Here is a 21,525-nt window from a genome sequence, read left to right on the forward strand (position 1 = left end):
AAGGGCAAGGCTTGGAACTGAAAATGTTGCTGGAGGATGACAAACCTGAGGTAGCACTGATGAGATCGTGCTATAGGCACATGTAGGTAAGCATTCTGTATATACGGAGATACCATGTAATCTACCGGTTCCATAGCCAACATTATGGAGCGTAATGTCTCCATGTTGAACCTTGGAATCCAAATGTATTTGTTTAACATTTTGAGATTGAGAATTGGTCGGAATGACCCATTTGGCTTCTGAATAAAAAATAGATTGGAGAAAAAAATCGTGTCCCCGTTGTGATGGGGATACTGGGACAATTACACCCGACTGAAGCAATTTCTGAACTGCTTCTTGCAGGGCATTGGCCTTCAACTCTATACGAGACGGGCTGGTGCAAATCTTTGAGGAGGCTGCCTCCTAAATGGGAACCCCTACCCGCGAGATACCACCTTCTGCACCCAAGCATCTGTCGTCGACTGTTGCCATATGTGTGCAAAACGAAGGAGTCGGCCCCCAACCCTGGAATCCTCCAGGCGGAGGCCTGTCTCTTCAGGTTGATGGTTTCTGTTCAGGCTTGGAAGCTGGCTTTCTACTAGCCCATTGCTTCCTACCCCTGGCTGATCTATTGAACTGGGGATGCTTAGACTCCTCTTTAGCTTTCGCTTTGCCTTGCCATCGAAATGGACGAAATTTTGAACCCCTAGTCTTAGGGTTATAACTAGCAGGAAATCTGACCTTTTTGGATTCAGCTTCCGATTCTAGAATATCTGACAATTGTTTCCCAAACAATATATTACCAACGAAAGGCAATGCTTCCAATTCTTTCTTGGATTCAGCATCTGCTTTCCAAGTGCGTAGCCAAACTGCTCTACGAGCAGCTACTGTCAAGGCTGATGCTTTAGAAGCAATCGTATCCATATCAATTGCTGCTTCTTCCAAATATTGGGCAGCTTGTCTTAAATGGCCCAGATGATACTCCTGCTCCCTATTAAGAAAAGAGAGGCCACTCTCTAGTTCCTCCATCCATTCTACCATTGCCTTTGCCATCCAGGCTGACGCCATAGCAGGCCTTACCACTGCTCCTGAGAGAGAAAATATATTTTTTAAGAAGCTATCTACCCTTCTATCTGTGACATCATTTAATGAGGTAGAAGACAATGGCAAAGCAGATTTATGCACAAGTCGCAGTACATGTGCATCTACTTTAGGAGGAACTTCTCTTTTTGAACAATCTGCAGATGGAAATGGATAATAAGAATCCCATTTTTCCTAAATCTTCTATTTTTTACTGGGCGTCGCCCAGGATTCTTCCATCATTTCCGTCAGATCCTCTGACGCTGGGAATTCAGTGTTAACTGTGTTTGTTCGTTTAAACACAGGTGCTTTAGATTTTGACACGGTTTTGGCTGTTTCCTCCAAAGTGAGAATAGCCTTCATTGCATCAATAAGTTCAGTTACATCCTCTGAGCTGAAACTCTGCGACTGATCCTCATACGGAGTATTTGAATATACTGTCATCATCTGTTGTATCATCTTATGTAGTCTGCAACATAGACGTATCTGTCTTAGTCTTACCTCTACCTTGGTTACTTGTAGAAGCTACTGGAACCAAACCATAGGAAGAGAGCTGCATGTATGGGTTAATAGTGTAACCCACAGGTTCTCAAACTCGGGCCTCAGGACCCCACACAGTGCATGTTTTGCAGGTCTCCTCACAGAATCACAAGTGACATAATTAGCTCCACCTGTGGACCTTTTAAAATGTGTCAGTGAGTAATTAATACACCTGTGCACTTGCTGGGTTACCTGCAAAACATGCACTGTGTGGGGTCCTGAGGACCGAGTTTGAGAACCACTGGTGTAACCTATTCCCTGGGGTGGCGCTGCCGGAGTTAGTCTGTCCGCTATTGAAGACAAAGTCTGTGCAAACATACTCCATGGTGGCTCTGCTGGTTGTTGAACCAATTCCTGTTTTTTACTTTGCTGAAAATTGTGTAAGGCTATAAATACAGAGGAGGATGCCGAGTCTCTTCAGAACGACTTAGTTAAATTAGAAGCATGGGCAGCCAAATGGAGAATGCGCTTCAACACAGACAAGTGTAAGGTAATGCACTGTGGTAACAAGAACAAAAATTACACCTACCTACTAAATGGGGTAAAATTAGGGGATTCTGTACTGGAAAAGGACTTAGGTGTCCTCATAGATAGCAAGCTAAGCAGTAGTACCCAAAGTAGGACTGCAGCAAAGAAGGCTAATAAGATATTAGCATGCATAAAACGGGGTATTGATGCTAGGGACGAGAGTATTATACTCCCGTTATATAAATCACTAGTGAGGCCACACCTTGAATACTGTGTACAGTTCTGGGCACCGTACTACAAAAAGGATATCCTGGAGCTTGAAAAGGTACAGAGGAGGGCGACCAAACTAATTAAGGGCATGGAGACGATGGAATACAAGGAAAGGCTTCAAAGACTAGGCATGTTTACATTGGAAAAGCGGAGACTAAGAGGGGATATGATCAACATCTACAAATATATAAGGGGACAATACACAGAGCTTGCGTGGGACCTGTTTTTGGTTAGATCAACACAGAGGACTTGTGGACACTCGCTCAGGTTAGAGGAGAGGAGATTCCGCACAATACGGCGTAAAGGCTTTTTCACGGTAAGGACAATACGTGTTTGGAATTCCATGCCCGAGGGAGTTGTAATGGCGGAATCTGTCAACACCTTTAAGAATGGGTTAGATAAATTCCTATTGGATAAGGATATCCAGGGGTATGGTGCATAGTCATGCATTATAGTTACTATAAATAGGGATAAAATGCAATGGCTGACAGCAGCATCAGTCAGAAATTTTAGTCAAATCATCATGCATAGGAGACCACAAATAGGTTGAACTCGATGGACAATTGTCTTTTTTCAACCTCAGATACTATGTTACTATGTTACTAAAACAGTTCGCACATAATCCCTGATAAGTGACCAACTGGCCTATACCAATTAACCCTGTTTTACAAGATAAACATGTTAAGGATGTAGGAGTGCCTGATAAATTCTCCTCGTCACTTTTGCCGCTCACAGACATGGTATTATGTTTAGGACTACACAATTTGTGACTGAAAATCACCTATATATAAATATATAGAAGTGAGATCAATCGGACTACAACCGTGCACCTGAATTGAGGTTCAGAACAGAACTGACAACATATAAAAGTCAGTATACATACTAGCAGTCAGTCACATGTTAAAACATTAAACATTGCCATATGAGAATACAATCACCATCATAATAACTTACAAGTAAATAGGAAAATTGTATTTGTTTTAACCAGTTTTTCTCTATCGTCCTAGTGGATGCTGGGGTTCCTGAAAGGACCATGGGGAATAGCGGCTCCGCAGGAGACAGGGCACAAAAGTAAAGCTTTCCGATCAGGTGGTGTGCACTGGCTCCTCCCCCTATGACCCTCCTCCAATCCAGTTAGATTTTTGTGCCCGGCCGAGAAGGGTGCAATCTAGGTGGCTCTCCTAAAGAGCTGCTTAGAAAAGTTTAGCTTAGGTTTTTTATTTTACAGTGAGTCCTGCTGGCAACAGGATCACTGCAACGAGGGACTTAGGGGAGAAGAAGTGAACTCACCTGCGTGCAGGATGGATTGGCTTCTTGGCTACTGGACATCAGCTCCAGAGGGACGATCACAGGTACAGCCTGGATGGTCACCGGAGCCTCGCCGCCGGCCCCCTTGCAGATGCTGAAACATGAAGAGGTCCAGAATCGGCGGCAGAAGACTCCTCAGTCTTCTAAAGGTAGCGCACAGCACTGCAGCTGTGCGCCATTTTCCTCTCAGCACACTTCACACGGCAGTCACTGAGGGTGCAGAGCGCTGGGAGGGGAGCGCCCTGGGAGGCAAATGAAAACCTATTTGGCTAAAAAATACCTCACATATAGCCTCCGGGGCTATATGGAGATATTTAACCCCTGCCAGAATACACTAAAGAGCGGGAGACGAGCCCGCCGGAAAAGGGGCGGGGCCTATCTCCTCAGCACACAGCGCCATTTTCCTTACACAGCTCCGCTGGTCAGGACGGCTCCCAGGTCTCTCCCCTGCACTGCACTACAGAAACAGGGTAAAACAAGAGAGGGGGGGCAAAATAGTGGCAAAAATTATATTATGAAAGCAGCTATACAGGGAGCACTTATTATAAGGCTATCCCTGTCATATATAGCGCTTTTGGTGTGTGCTGGCAAACTCTCCCTCTGTCTCCCCAAAGGGCTAGTGGGGTCCTGTCTTCGTTAAGAGCATTCCCTGTGTGTCTGCTGTGTGTCGGTACGTGTGTGTCGACATGTATGAGGACGATATTGGTGTGGAGGCGGAGCAATTGCCAAATATGGGGATGTCACCTCCTAGGGGGTCGACACCAGAATGGATGCCTTTATTTATGGAATTACGGGATAGTGTCAACACGCTAAAGCAGTCGTTTGTCGACATGAGACGGCCGGACAATCAGTTAGTGCCTGTCCAGGCGCCTCAAACACCGTCAGGGGCTGTAAAACGCCCTTTGCCTCAGTCGGTCGACACAGACCCAGACACAGGCACTGATTCCAGTGGCGACGGTGACGAATCAACCGTATTTTCCAGTAGGGCCACACGTTATATGATTTTGGCAATGAAGGAGGCGTTACATTTAGCTGATACTACTGGTACCACTAAACAAAAAACTACCTATAGTTTTTCCTGAATCAGAAGAACTAAATGATGTATGTGATGAAGCGTGGGTTGCCCCCGATAAAAAGATGCTAATTTCAAAGAAGTTATTAGCTTTATACCCTTTCCCGTCAGAGGTTAGGGCGCGCTGGGAAACACCTCCTAGGGTGGATAAGGCGCTCACACGCTTATCTAAACAAGTGGCGTTACCCTCTCCTGAGACGGCCGCACTTAAAGATCCAACAGATAGGAGGATGGAAAATATCCAAAAAAGTATATACACACATACAGGTGTTATACTACGACCAGCTATAGCGTCAGCCTGGATGTGCAGTGCTGGAGTAGTTTGGTCAGAGTCCCTGATTGAAAATATTGATACCCTGGATAGGGACAATGTTTTACTGTCTTTAGAGCAAATAAAGGATGCATTTCTTTATATGCGTGATGCACAGAGGGATATCTGCACACTGGCATCACGGGTAAGTGCTATGTCCATTTCGGCCAGAAGAAGTTTATGGACGCGACAGTGGTCAGGCGATGCGGACTCAAAACGGCATATGGAAGTTTTGCCGTATAAAGGGGAGGAGTTATTTGGAGTCGGTCTATCAGATTTGGTGGCCACGGCTACAGCCGGGAAATCCACCTTTTTACCTCAAGCTACTCCCCAACAGAAAAAGACACCGACTTTTCAACCGCAGTCCTTTCGTTCCTTTAAAAACAAGAGAGCAAAGGGATATTCATATCTGCCACGAGGCAGAGGAAGGGGGAAGAGACACCAACAGGCAGCTCCTTCCCAGGAACAGAAGCCCTCCCCCGCTTCTACAAAAGCCTCAGCATGACGCTGGGGCTTCTCAAGCGGACTCGGGGGCGGTGGGCGGTCGTCTCAAGCATTTCAGCGCGCAGTGGGCTCACTCGCAGGTAGATCCCTGGATCCTGCAGATAATATCTCAGGGGTACAGGTTGGAACTAGAGACAGATCCGCCTCGCCGTTTCCTGAAGTCTGCTTTACCAACGTTCCCCTCCGAAAGGGAGACGGTTTTGGAAGCCATTCACAAGCTGTACTCTCAGCAGGTGATAGTCAAGGTACCTCTTCTACAACAGGGAAAGGGGTATTATTCCACTCTATTTGTGGTACCGAAGCCGGACGGCTCGGTAAGACCTATTCTAAATCTGAAGTCCTTGAACCTGTACATAAAGAAGTTCAAGTTCAAAATGGAGTCACTCAGAGCAGTGATAGCGAACCTGGAAGAAGGGGACTTTATGGTGTCCTTGGACATCAAGGATGCGTACCTCCACGTTCCAATTTACCCCTCACACCAGGGGTACCTCAGGTTCGTTGTACAAAACTGTCACTATCAGTTTCAGACGCTGCCGTTCGAATTGTCCACGGCACCTCGGGTCTTTACAAAGGTAATGGCCGAGATGAGGATTCTTCTTCGAAGAAAAGGCGTATTAATTATCCCATACTTGGACGATCTCCTAATAAGGGCAAGGTCCAGAGAACAGCTAGAGAGGGGATTAGCACTGTCTCAAGAAGTGCTAAAACAACACGGCTGGATTCTGAATATTCCAAAATCCCAGTTAATGCCGACAACTCGTCTGCTGTTCCTAGGGATGATTCTGGACACGGTTCAGAAAAAGGTTTTTCTCCCGGAGGAAAAAGCCAAGGAGTTGTCAGAGCTTGTCAGGAACCTCCTAAAACCAGGAAAGGTGTCTGTACATCAATGCACAAGAGTCCTGGGAAAAATGGTGGCTTCTTACGAAGCAATTCCATTCGGCAGATTCCATGCACGAATTTTCCAGAGGGATCTGTTAGACAAATGGTCAGGGTCGCATCTTCAGATGCACCAGCGGATAACCCTGTCTCCAAGGACAAGGGTATCTCTTCTGTGGTGGTTGCAGAGTGCTCATCTATTGGAGGGCCGCAGATTCGGCATACAGGATTGGATCCTGGTGACCACGGACGCCAGCCTGAGAGGCTGGGGAGCAGTCACACAAGGAAGAAACTTCCAGGGAGTGTGGACGAGCCTGGAAACGTCTCTTCACATAAACATTCTGGAACTAAGAGCAATCTACAATGCTCTAAGCCAGGCAGAACCTCTGCTTCAAGGAAAACCGGTGTTGATCCAGTCGGACAACATCACGGCAGTCGCCCATGTGAACAGACAGGGCGGCACAAGAAGCAGGAGTGCAATGGCAGAAGCTGCAAGGATTCTTCGCTGGGCAGAGAATCATGTGATAGCACTGTCAGCAGTGTTCATCCCGGGAGTGGACAACTGGGAAGCAGACTTCCTCAGCAGACACGACCTTCACCCGGGAGAGTGGGGACTTCATCCGGAAGTCTTCCACATGCTGGTAACCCGTTGGGAAAGACCAATGGTGGACATGATGGCGTCTCGCCTCAACAAAAAACTGGACAGGTATTGCGCCAGGTCAAGAGATCCGCAGGCAATAGCTGTGGACGCGCTGGTAACGCCTTGGGTGTACCAGTCGGTGTATGTGTTTCCTCCTCTGCCTCTCATACCAAAAGTATTGAGAATTATACGGCAAAGAGGCGTAAGAACGATACTAGTGGTTCCGGATTGGCCAAGAAGGACTTGGTACCCGGAACTTCAAGAGATGATCACGGAAGATCCGTGGCCTCTACCTCTAAGGAGGGACTTGCTTCAGCAGGGTCCCTGTCTGTTTCAAGACTTACCGCGGCTGCGTTTGACGGCATGGCGGTTGAACGCCGGATCCTAAAGGAAAAAGGCATGCCGGAAGAAGTCATTCCTACTTTGATTAAAGCAAGGAAGGAAGTAACCGTGCAACACTATCACCGCATTTGGCGAAGATATGTTGCGTGGTGCGAGGATCGGAGTGCTCCGACGGAGGAATTTCAACTGGGTCGATTCCTACATTTCCTGCAATCAGGATTGTCTATGGGTCTCAAATTGGGATCTATTAAGGTTCAAATTTCGGCCCTGTCGATTTTCTTTCAAAAAGAATTGGCTTCAGTTCCTGAAGTCCAGACTTTTGTTAAGGGAGTGCTGCATATACAGCCTCCTGTGGTGCCTCCAGTGGCACCGTGGGATCTCAATGTGGTTTTGGAATTTCTAAAATCTCATTGGTTTGAACCACTAAAAAAGGTGGATTTAAAATATCTCACATGGAAAGTGACCATGTTACTAGCCCTGGCTTCGGCCAGGAGAGTGTCAGAACTGGCAGCTTTATCTTACAAAAGCCCATATCTGATTTTCTATTCGGACAGGGCAGAACTGCGGACTCGTCCGCATTTTCTCCCTAAGGTGGTGTCAGCATTTCATCTGAACCAGCCTATTGTAGTGCCTGCGGCTACAAGTGACTTGGAGGACTCCAAGTTACTGGACGTTGTCAGAGCATTAAAAATATATATTGCAAGGACAGCTGGAGTCAGAAAATCTGACTCGTTGTTTATATTGTATGCACCCAACAAGATGGGTGCTCCTGCGTCTAAGCAGACGATTGCTCGTTGGATCTGTAGCACAATCCAACTTGCACATTCTGTGGCAGGCCTGCCACAGCCTAAATCTGTAAAGGCCCACTCCACAAGGAAGGTGGGCTCATCTTGGGCGGCTGCCCGAGGGGTCTCGGCATTACAACTTTGCCGAGCAGCTACGTGGTCAGGGGAGAACACGTTTGTAAAATTTTACAAATTTGATACTCTGGCTAAGGAGGACCTGGAGTTCTCTCATTCGGTGCTGCAGAGTCATCCGCACTCTCCCGCCCGTTTGGGAGCTTTGGTATAATCCCCATGGTCCTTTCAGGAACCCCAGCATCCACTAGGACGATAGAGAAAATAAGAATTTACTTACCGATAATTCTATTTCTCGGAGTCCGTAGTGGATGCTGGGCGCCCATCCCAAGTGCGGATTATCTGCAATAATTGTACATAGTTATTGTTAACTAATTCGGGTTATTGTTAAGAAGCCATCTTTCAGAGGCTCCTCTGTTATCATACTGTTAACTGGTTTTGATCACAAGTTGTACGGTGTGATTGGTGTGGCTGGTATGAGTCTTACCCGGGATTCAAAATTCCTCCCTTATTGTGTACGCTCGTCCGGGCACAGTACCTAACTGGATTGGAGGAGGGTCATAGGGGGAGGAGCCAGTGCACACCACCTGATCGGAAAGCTTTACTTTTGTGCCCTGTCTCCTGCGGAGCCGCTATTCCCCATGGTCCTTTCAGGAACCACAGCATCCACTACGGACTCCGAGAAATAGAATTATCGGTAAGTAAATTCTTATTTTTTTAAAACACATCATGCAGAAATCAACAGTAATATACAGATCTCATATGCAATATGTACCAAAAATTAACAATTCTAACTAACAAGTACAGAGAATTTTTAGTACTGTATAACCCATTTCTCCATAGAGTGGGATACAGGGAGACTCACCACACTTCCATATCCATCAAATACGCTCGCAAGACACTGAGTGGATTCAGACGCTACTGGTGTACACTGCCGTTCTGATAACTGATGAGAGACACGGGCGCTCACTAACGGACACAGACGCTCAGTGAATGCCACGTGTATGCAGACGCTAAGGCCTGCGACTCGGCCAGCAATCTCTAGTGTACACAACCGCAGCGTCTAAGCTGCGACCGAGTACCTCGTGGTAGCGTCTGAGACGGTAGTGAGGTCATTCAGTTCATGGACGGGAGACGCGCGGAAACTGGTCACGAACCTGGGGGAGGGGCGACCAGGAGAGCGTCTAATTCCCCCTGTTGACTTAAACTCAAAGGATCGCGGCCTCAACCTAGTCCTGGCGCCTATGATCCCTAGATCGTAGCGCTGTCGCACTCGAGATGTTCAGCGCATCAACACACTGTTTGTAGTCTCTACCAATACAGTGTAGCCGTGTCCGGAACCCCTAGTAAGAGGAAATCCATAGACTTACCGTCCCCCCATGCTCCGGCCACAGCCTGGTTACGTCTGCTGGACCTGCTAGAACATCCGACACAGACGCCCGTCGAGACATCACTGTACCGCGAAGGTAAGCGTTGTTGCGACCCGGTGGAGAGTTGTTGGAGCGACTCTTTCTAATATGCGTTTAAGACGCTGTTAAGAAAAAAGTCACTCAGAAAAAATAAAATAAAAATAAAAAACATAGTAAGACTATAAAAATAAAATAATAAAAGCTTCAGGCTGCTTTATTAACAGCAGCCCAGTGATCATGGTCCGGCTCCTGCCGCACCAAACAAAAAACTGATTTGACTGAGTCAGTGGACGGGATTATATGGTGAAGCCCCGATGCATCCTGGGAGGCCAGAAAGCTTGTGACGGTTTGGTGCCATTTCCGCTGTCGCTCCGGCATATCCCAATGTTATCCTGTGGATAACCTGTGGACCCAGCCAGAGAAATAAGTGATATTAAGCCCTATGCCAGGCACTGTGCTCATTGTTATAACCGTGTGCTGGGCAATACACAACTAAACTGTCCCCTTAGAATATTTATATGCACAACAACGACAAATTAAAAAAAAAAAAATATAGACCAAGTTTGATCTAGTCCTTGGAACGCGTGCGCCAGAGCCGAGGATCACATGACTTTGCTCTAATGCACCCAACTGAAATTCCAGCTCAAAAACTTGTTTCCCACTGAGGAATATCCCGTAGTCTAAAGGGGGGTACTAGTCACGGAGCGATCGCTGCTTAAAATCTAAGCAATCTGACTAGATTGCTTAGACTTTAAGCAGCGATCACTCCGTGTTTACCCCTCACAGAGACAGTGATGCGCAGCCCCGCGCATCCCCCCGCACGCTCAGCACACATCTCTCCCCACATCTGCCGCTGAGTACTGGCCTTAACGCTGCACACAAAAGCATTAAGGGGCAGATGTATTAAGGATGGAGAAGTGATAAGTGCAAGGTGATAACGCACCAGCCAATCAGCTCCAATTTGTAAATTGACAGTTATGAGCTGATTGGCTGGTGCGTCACCTTGCACTTATCACTGGTTTATCACTTCTCCAGGCTTAATACATCTGCCCCAACGTCCCCAGCGCCTGGAGGTGAGGTCTCCTACACCAACCTTCAGCCATGTCTCAATGCACCACCTACCCTAACCCCTCACATCGTTTCTCAGGAACTGCAGGACAATCTGTGCAGCATGTGTAAATGCCCAAACAACCCCCACCCCACCCCACCACCGGGATAACGCAGAAGGTAATCTGACTGCCAGGATTTTGTACCCAGCCTGCATCAGCAGTGGCGTATTAAAGTAGCACCCGTATAATTAGCAACTAACCTTTAATCACAGGCTTTACGGGCAGATTATAAACCTGGGTGTGTGAAGATAAAACATTCAGACATGTATGATCTGGCAGTAACTTTTCTACACTACAATTCACAAAGCATTATAGAGAATGGTTCACATATCATTCCCTTATAATACACAAGGAATGTTAATCTGTGTATACGCGCCTGTATGTAATAACTGCAAATACAGCGGTAATGCCAAACACATTCCGTGCTAGAAATGATTAGAGGTATAGAAGGTCTCTCCCCACATCTGTGACCCGTATAAAGCCTTCCACTTCAGCCCCGCACTTATATAATCACAGGGTATGAGGTCGGGACCACCGGGATTTCATCCCCAACCCTATCACAGACCACCATGGCGAGTCCAAATCTGTACAGAATCTAAATGCATAGTAAAAGAGAATGCCAAATTGTCTGTTAGATGGGGCTCATCCCATCATCCTCGTTAGCAACCAATAGTACTCCTTTCAGACCGAGAGAGCCGGGTCACACCCAGAAATGTGTTCCTGGACACATCCCGGGAATGACTCCTTTTCACACTGCACTAAGACCCGGGACAGCCCCGTTTACACTGATCCCAGGAAATCCCTGCAAATACATATGTATGTCATTAGAAAGGGACATTTTTCTGGCTCACATAGCACCTTCAAGAACTGCTTTGTCAGAGCCTTCATTTTATTTACAACTTCCTGTTGTGTCCGGATAATTCCTCTGGCTTCCAGCAGCTTTGCAATGTTCTTATAAATAATCGCATCCTATCACTGTGCCTGGTATCTGTCTCTTTATTTCCTCCTCCCCTTATGCTGAGCAGCTCTCATCTCCTGATCAGTCCAGGTAGCCATATTGCCTGTCTCCTCCGCTTCCAGGGCGCTTCCCCGGGCTCTGGGTGATGACATCATCTCTTCTGAGCCCAAAAAAGCTCCAATGAGAGAAGCCTTTTAACAGTCCCGGGTACTGAATACTGGGTAGAGCCCATTCATACTACACTTCATCCCGGATTCAACCCTGGTCAAGATCTGGGGTGAAATGCTGGGATGCTCGTCCCGGGATATTCTTTCAGGACCCTTTCACACTGAGCAAATTCCCGGGTTGATGCGCGTTCATGTGCAAAAACCCGGGAAATATTTGTCCATCTGAAAGGGAACCAGGCCGCTCCCACGCCGCACCCGCGGACCAGGCCGCTCCCACGCCGCACAACTAGTGCAGTTTCTTGATATACAGACAAATGGCAAGCTCATAGTAGTAGTTCATTAGCCGCACATCTCTCATTGGAGTAAATTTAATAAGGTGGGAGGTTTTTTTTTTTTGTTTGTTTTTTAAGAACTGGTGATGTTGCCCATAGCAACCAATAACATTTTACTTAACATTTATCTAGTTGCTTCTAGAAGATAATAGATAGAATCTGATTGGTTGCTATGGGTAACATCACTAGTTCTAACAAAAAAAAACCTCCCACCTTAGTAAATTTACCCCATTGTATCAGGACAGGACACATTATTGTAACAACACATTATTGGGGGATTTCGCCTGTGGGCATCACTATGGGGCAGATGTACTAAGACTTGGAGAGTGAAAAAGTGCAGAGAAGGTAACTACCAACCAATCAGATCCTGGCATTTTTTAAACATATCCCGTTACATGAGAGGTGCTGATTGGTTGGTACTTTATCTCTCTCCACTGCTTAGTACACCTACCTATCTATCTATCTATTCTGCATGGCTAGAGTCCCACCACTCCAAAACTGCAACTGGAGTCACCAAAGTAGAACATTTAAGAAGAAGAAAAAAAAATTATATATTATATAATATATATATATATATATATATATATATATATATATATATATATATATATATATATATATATATATATATATATCCAATTCAGCCGGCACTCCACGCTGTAGTCACAACTGGTCCTGGTGCAAAACAATCCATACAAGAAAAGCACGGCACTCCAAGGACTCTTCTGCAAGCACCTTTAATAACGGTGTGTTAGCTCAACATGTTTCAGGGCATCAGCCCTTTCGTCAGGATACACCAATATACAAACAGACAGACACACACAAAACATTTATATACCTGATACCGAGTCCTGTCTCCTGCTGGCGTCCGCGTCCTCAGCTGCAGCCGCTGATACATCACCGGGACCTCACTTCCGGGTTCACGCAGGGCGCGGTTGCCAGGCAACCGCCAGCTTGCGTTCCAGTGCAGCAAGCCCGGACAGAGTATTCTCAGTCAGCGTCATCTGTGGGGGACTGCCGGGGACAAAACTTATACATTTAAAACACAGACATTTAAAAACATAAATCAGCAGCAACCCTGAGCTGTAAATGTGTCACAGGCTCGATGCTTGCTAATGATCTGGTATTTTAACAACATCAGACTGACAAACAGTAGATTGTGCTTTTCTGTTATAAAGATTAATTACTAACACATATCTTCAATCTACTATTCAATTAGCGTAAGCTGTTCCAATTAATTTTGTCGTTCAGTCCGTCGGGTACCATAGTACCCAGACGGATAATCCTTCTTGCTTCCAGCACACACAATGCTTTGATCCGATCACCTCCACGGGGAGATTCTCGCACATGGTCGATCATAAAATACTTCAGGTCAGACAATGTGTGGCCCATCGTCTTAAAGTGACGGGCCACCGGCTGATCACTGACTCTACCCTCAATGGATAAGTGTATAGCCGACCTATGTAAGGCCATACGTTCCCGAAACTTACGAGAAGTCTGGCCAACATAATATAACCCGCATGGACACGTGACCACGTACACCACAAAAGATGAGGTGCACGTGAGCACGTGTCGGATGTCATATTTAGTTGGGAGATGGGGGTGCTGAAAAGATTTACATACTGTCAAAAATCTACAGGTGGTACAGCTATGACAACTGTAACACCCAGCTGGTTTAAAGTGTACATTTGGTAATCTAGGGATACCTCTGCCTGTGATGTCTGTAGTCATCAGTCTGTCCCTGAGATTACGACCTCTCCTGAATGCTGCTAGTGGGCGAGTGGATTTAAAACATGGCAGATCTTTATCGGAAGTTACAATAGGCCATAATGCCTTGGTGGCCCGATTGATCACTGGGCTAGCGGTGGTGAAGCTGCTGACCCATGGAAAAACTTGATCAGATGATTTAGTGTGCGATTGCATTAGTTGTGCTCTAGGCATATTCAACACTTGCACTTTGTTTTCCTCTAGCATCTTGGGGTCATATCCACGTGTTATAAATTTGGATATTAAAGTATCTATGGACTCAGCCGCCTTTGCGGGATTGCTGGAGATTCTAGCCACCCTCATCATCTGTGAACGGGCTAATCCCCGCTTCAGAGATGTTGGGTGATGGCTAGATGCCAGCAAAAAGGTGTTTCTGTCCACATCTTTATGAAACACTTCTGTGGTAATTTTACCCTCGCAGACATTTACTTGTACATCTAGAAAATGCACTTGAGCTTCACTACATGAAGACGTAAACTTAATGGCCGAACTGCTGCCATTAATTTCTTCAAGCATAGTGGTCAAGGATTCTATCCTTCCTCCCCATAACAAAAAAATATCATCTATGTATCTGGTATACAATTTAATGCATCCAGATACAGCTGGATGATTCAACAGTAGATTCTCTTCCTGTTCAAACATATAAACGTTGGCGTACGACGGGGCCACAGGGGACCCCATCGCACACCCCCGCTGTTGCAGATAATACTGACCATCATATAGGAAATAATTCCTATAGAGAGTAAGCTCTAATAACTTCAAAAAAAGGTCATGATTAAAGACTGTTGGATCGAGATAATGTGATAGAAAGTTCTTCATGGCAGCTAATCCGCCGTCGTGGGGGATAGAGGTATACAGGCTGCAGACGTCCAAACAGCACAGCCAGGTTCCCTTGGGTACTTCAGCCACTCGGTCCAGTAGTTTCAGAAACTCTGTTGTGTCTTTAAGAAAAGATTCCTTCTTCGTCAATAGGGGTTGTAAAAGGTGATCCAGTAACTGTGCGACAGGATAATATATAGAATCGCGGGCCGATATAATCGGACGGCCTGGAGGATTGTTACTGTCCTTATGCATTTTGGGGAGGGTATACAATATCGGGACCTTCGGGTGTTCTACTAATAATGCCTTATAGACTTTAGGCGTGATCTGATGTTGTTGCATCGCTGTGTTCAACACCTCGGCTAGTTCTTTCCGGAACCGATCAGTGGGATTGCCCGGTAATCATTTATACACTCCTTCGGATAACTGGCGTATAATCTCCTGGCGGTAATCTATAATGTCCTGAATCACAATGGCCCCGCCCTTGTCGGCGGGCCTGATAATGATGTCATCATAGGAGCCTAGTTGTTTAAGAGCTATAGACTCCTCCCTAGATAGATTCTTATGGATTTTGCCCGGTGCTATCCTAAACTTGGTGACAGATTCATGCAGTAGACGGTCAAATGTTTTTAACGACGGGTTGACAGAAACTGGGTCGAATTTGGATTTCGTTTTCCCCATTGCAAATGATTCTAAAGGTGAGCACTCTGTAATCGTCTTGTGGGATTGAAAATATTCTTTTAGACGCAGATTTCTGGAGAAATTGTGATGGTCTAATCTCCAAGTATACTCGTCATGCATATTTGTAGGTACAAACGACAGACCCTTCTGTAACACTTGGATCTCTACTGGTGAAAACTCTCTCTTAGAGAGATTAAAGATCAGACTATCTTTTTGCGAGAAGGATTTCTTCTGACTTCTTGCGATTCTTTGGTTCTGCCTGCCCCTGCGGGTGGTTTTTGACCACCTTTCTGGGTAGCCCCTCGTTGGTCTAAAGGGACTGCCTCAGAAATGGAAGCATCATCGGATTCAGACACTGCAAATTCACTGTCACTCGTGTTTAGGGAAGCCGGGTTCCGTTTCTGATTCTGCGGACGTCGTGGTTGTCATGGTCTACGGCGTCGTTCTAGGGCGCTATTGCGTGTTGCAGGCGCACCCCCTGATAGCCATCTGTAGACCCTGTTTTCTTCGTAGTCTGCATCTACGGTGTGTTTTTTGTTCCTTTTGAATTTGATTAGATTACTTTTGTACTGCTCACATTGCTGTTGTAGTTTATTCAGCCAGCTGGTATTGGCTTCATCTTTCAGCACCTCCTGATGATCGTGCTCAAATGATAAGATCTTAGTGCGTGTAGCTGATAGTTCACGACCTGACTCTTCAATGACCAGCACCATCAGGTCCAGAGCACACTTATTGAGGATCCCAATCCACTTACGTACGAATTCCGGATTTTGTCTACCAATCGTTGGTACGTTGGTGACTCTGAATCCACGCGGGATTTTTCGTTCTCGTACGTAATCGGATAAGGATGAACCATGCATTAAGTAATCGATTTCTCGTCTTTTTAATTTAAATAATTGATGATGTATGTCATCCAAGTTGTGGACCGGATCCCCAGTGGTTACTGGTTCTTTAAATAAGATCTGTTGTACTTGATCTGCTGTAAAGCTGAATGTCTCACAGGGTGGTATTTTGAAATCCCTGTATCCAGCTGCATCCTGTGGTGCTGATACTTCAGGAGTCAACCCCTATTGACGAAGAAGGAATCTTTTCTTAAAGACACAACAGAGTTTCTGAAACTACTGGACCGAGTGGCTGAAGTACCCAAGGGAACCTGGCTGTGCTGTTTGGACGTCTGCAGCCTGTATACCTCTATCCCCCACGACGGCGGATTAGCTGCCATGAAGAACTTTCTATCACATTATCTCGATCCAACAGTCTTTAATCATGACCTTTTTTTGAAGTTATTAGAGCTTACTCTCTATAGGAATTATTTCCTATATGATGGTCAGTATTATCTGCAACAGCGGGGGTGTGCGATGGGGTCCCCTGTGGCCCCGTCGTACGCCAACGTTTATATGTTTGAACAGGAAGAGAATCTACTGTTGAATCATCCAGCTGTATCTGGATGCATTAAATTGTATACCAGATACATAGATGATATTTTTTTGTTATGGGGAGGAAGGATAGAATCCTTGACCACTATGCTTGAAGAAATTAATGGCAGCAGTTCGGCCATTAAGTTTACGTCTTCATGTAGTGAAGCTCAAGTGCATTTTCTAGATGTACAAGTAAATGTCTGCGAGGGTAAAATTACCACAGAAGTGTTTCATAAAGATGTGGACAGAAACACCTTTTTGCTGGCATCTAGCCATCACCCAACATCTCTGAAGCGGGGATTACCCCGTTCACAGATGATGAGGGTGGCTAGAATCTCCAGCAATCCCGCAAAGGCGGCTGAGTCCATAGATACTTTAATATCCAAATTTATAACACGTGGATATGACCCCAAGATGCTAGAGGAAAACAAAGTGCAAGTGTTGAATATGCCTAGAGCACAACTAATGCAATCGCACACTAAATCATCTGATCAAGTTTTTCCATGGGTCAGCAGCTTCACCACCGCTAGCCCAGTGATCAATCGGGCCACCAAGGCATTATGGCCTATTGTAACTTCCGATAAAGATCTGCCATGTTTTAAATCCACTCGCCCACTAGCAGCATTCAGGAGAGGTCGTAATCTCAGGGACAGACTGATGACTACAGACATCACAGGCAGAGGTATCCCTAGATTACCAAATGTACACTTTAAACCAGCTGGGTGTTACAGTTGTCATAGCTGTACCACCTGTAGATTTTTGACAGTATGTAAATCTTTTCAGCACCCCCATCTCCCAACTAAATATGACATCCGACACGTGCTCACGTGCACCTCATCTTTTGTGGTGTACGTGGTCACGTGTCCATGCGGGTTATATTATGTTGGCCAGACTTCTCGTAAGTTTCGGGAACGTATGGCCTTACATAGGTCGGCTATACACTTATCCATTGAGGGTAGAGTCAGTGATCAGCCGGTGGCCCGTCACTTTAAGACGATGGGCCACACATTGTCTGACCTGAAGTATTTTATGATCGACCATGTGCGAGAATCTCCCCGTGGAGGTGATCGGATCAAAGCATTGTGTGTGCTGGAAGCAAGATGGATTATCCGTCTGGGTACTATGGTACCCGACGGACTGAACGACAAAATTAATTGGAACAGCTTACGCTAATTGAATAGTAGATTGAAGATATGTGTTAGTAATTAATCTTTATAACAGAAAAGCACAATCTACTGTTTGTCAGTCTGATGTTGTTAAAATACCAGATCATTAGCAAGCATCGAGCCTGTGACACATTTACAGCTCAGGGTTGCTGCTGATTTATGTTTTTAAATGTCTGTGTTTTAAATGTATAAGTTTTGTCCCCGGCAGTCCCCCACAGATGACGCTGACTGAGAATACTCTGTCCGGGCTTGCTGCACTGGAACGCAAGCTGGCGGTTGCCTGGCAACCGCGCCCTGCGTGAACCCGGAAGTGAGGTCCCGGTGATGTATCAGCGGCTGCAGCTGAGGACGCGGACGCCAGCAGGAGACAGGACTCGGTATCAGGTATATAAATGTTTTGTGTGTGTCTGTCTGTTTGTATATTGGTGTATCCTGACGAAAGGGCTGATGCCCTGAAACATGTTGAGCTAACACACCGTTATTAAAGGTGCTTGCAGAAGAGTCCTTGGAGTGCCGTGCTTTTCTTGTATGGATATATATATATATATATATATATATATATATATATATATATATATATATATATATATATATATATATATATATATATATATATATATATATATATATATATATATATATATATATATATATATATATATATCTCTCAAGTCCAGCAATAAAAATGTGGCACTCGGGAGACAATAATGGTAGCAAAGGAGGAAATATATTACATGTACCTGTTTGTTGTGAAGTCCTGACTACAGGCCTGAAACATTGATGGCTATTTGATAATACATTTTCTCCTTTGCTACCAATATCGTCAACGAGTGCCGATTTTCTTGCTGGGACTTCTATAACTTTTTTATAGCGAGCACCGGTGCAAGCTGGATTTTATGCGAGTGCCGGCTGCTGCTGGGGAGGGAGAAGGAATCTCGTGTGTCTGTAAAACAATCTAAGAGAAGGAGCATTGCTCAAAATCTTGCTTTAGAACATGACAATATATCCAGCCAGACGTAACAATAAATGATTGTCTTTGTGAGGATGATCCTGATGACAGAACGCAGAGGTCTATTTCCATACATTTTCACATTGTTATAATACCCCTACATCCTTGGACCATGTGGAAACTGAGGTTTCTGCATGGTTGGACCCTGGGTAAATAGACCCCTTTGTAAATATAGTCCACATTGCATCCGGATTCCTGCATGAGAAAGAAAACAAGACCCACCACTTACTATGGAGATGATCATATGAGACATCATTGGGAGCTGTATAGTCAGCAGCAATGTAACCACTGTGTATAGTCATACTGTCCACTGCGCACACATGCAACATAGATGTTATATCTATTCCAGGATAGTAACACCCTGTCCCAGCAGAGACTCGGGATGGGAACACACTGTCCCAGCAGAGACTCGGGATGGGAACACACTGTCCCAGCAGAGACTCGGGATGGGAACACACTGTCCCAGCAGAGACTCGGGATGGGAACACACTGTCCCAGCAGAGACTCGGGATGGGAACACACTGTCCCAGCAGAGACTCGGGATGGGAACACACTGTCCCAGCAGAGACTCGGGATGGGAACACACTGTCCCAGCAGAGACTCGGGATGGGAACACACTGTCCCAGCAGAGACTCGGGATGGGAACACACTGTCCCAGCAGAGACTCGGGATGGGAACACACTGTCCCAGCAGAGACTCGGGATGGGAACACACTGTCCCAGCAGAGACTCGGGATGGGAACACACTGTCCCAGCAGAGACTCGGGATGGGAACACACTGTCCCAGCAGAGACTCGGGATGGGAACACACTGTCCCAGCAGAGACTCGGGATGGGAACACACTGTCCCAGCAGAGACTCGGGATGGGAACACACTGTCCCAGCAGAGACTCAGCACCGGGGGATCAGGTACTGTTACGCTCAGATAGAGTGCAACGTATATAGAGTACAGACGCGGTCAGAGGACATTATTACATATATATCACTGTTACATAGTATTATCCGGCCTATGTTACTGTGTATTGCTATATGTTATTATGCAGCAGCCTGTGACATGCATTACATGGAGGATCATTATTACACGGCAGAGAGATAATAACATTGTATATAGGTGAGAGGTGCAGTCACCTGGGTTCCCGCTCCCCGGAGGCTCTGCTGCTGCTGCTCCTCCTTGTCCCGACTACCGGGGATAATGATCTGCTGCTGCTCCCTGTCCCGACTCCCGGGGATAATGATCTGCTGCTGCTCCCTGTCCCGACTCCCGGGGATAATGATCTGCTGCTGCTGCTGCTGGCCTCCCCTCCCCGGACACTACAGCGGGATGTACGTACAGCTGGAGGCGGAGACCTGCAGATTAACCCCCGGCAGCCGGCCAGCCCCTCTCCTGCGCCGGCCCCAGCACACACTTACCCCGGCCTGCAGCACGGAGCCCGCAACTCTGCTCTGTGTCTTCCTCTGCTACATCTATCATCCGCCACTACTACATCTATTACCCACTACTACATAGAATACTACACAATACACATAATCCTCCTCTACTACATCTGTCACCCTCTGCTACATCTGTCACCCACCTCCACTACATCTATTACCCACTACTACATAGAATACTACACAATACACATAATCCTCCTCTGCTACATCTGTCACCCTCTGCTACATCTGTCACCCACCTCCACTACATCTATTACCCACTACTACATAGAATACTACACAATACACATAATCCTACTCTGCTACATCTGTCACCCTCTGCTACATCTGTCACCCACCTCCACTACATCTATTACCCACTACTACATAGAATACTACACAATACACATAATCCTACTCTGCTACATCTGTCACCCACTACACCCTCTGTCACTCTCTACTACACAATACACATAATCCTCCTCTGCTACATCTGTCACCCACTACACCCTCTGTCACTCTCTACTACACAATACACATAATCCTCCTCTGCTACATCTGTCACCCACTACACCCTCTGTCACTCTCTACTACACAATACACATAATCCTCCTCTGCTACATCTGTCACCCACTACACCCTCTGTCACTCTCTACTACACAATACAATTAACCCCCCGTTGCTACATCTATCACCCACTACACCCTCTGCTACATCTATCACCCACTACACCCTCTGTCACCCTCTACTCTACACAATACACATAATCCCCCTCTGCTACATCTATCGTCCACTACACCCTCTGCTACATCTATCACCCACTACACCCTCTGTCACCCTCTACTCTACACAATACACATAATCCCCCTCTGCTACATCTATCGTCCACTACACCCTCTGCTACATCTATCACCCACTACACCCTCTGTCACCCTCTACTACACAATACACATAATCCTCCTCTGCTACATCTGTCTCCCTCTACTACAGTTATCACCTTCTGCTACACATCATCATCCTCAGCTACTACATC

At 46.1% G+C, this 21,525-nt stretch overlaps 1 protein-coding gene across 1 annotated transcript in view; it reads right to left on the reverse strand.

The window, feature by feature from the left end:
- LOC134910679 (epoxide hydrolase 1-like) overlaps positions 1-20,441 on the reverse strand; it is a 79,815-nt gene extending 59,374 nt beyond the window's left edge. The window contains exon 1 of the mRNA XM_063918987.1: positions 20,208-20,441. The gene's annotated coding sequence lies outside the window, so the exon portion shown is untranslated. The remainder of the gene's footprint in view (positions 1-20,207) is intronic.
- Positions 20,442-21,525: the final 1,084 nt, after the last annotated feature.

The sequence above is a fragment of the Pseudophryne corroboree genome, chromosome 4, assembly GCF_028390025.1.
Source record: "Pseudophryne corroboree isolate aPseCor3 chromosome 4, aPseCor3.hap2, whole genome shotgun sequence".
NCBI lineage: Eukaryota > Metazoa > Chordata > Amphibia > Anura > Myobatrachidae > Pseudophryne > Pseudophryne corroboree.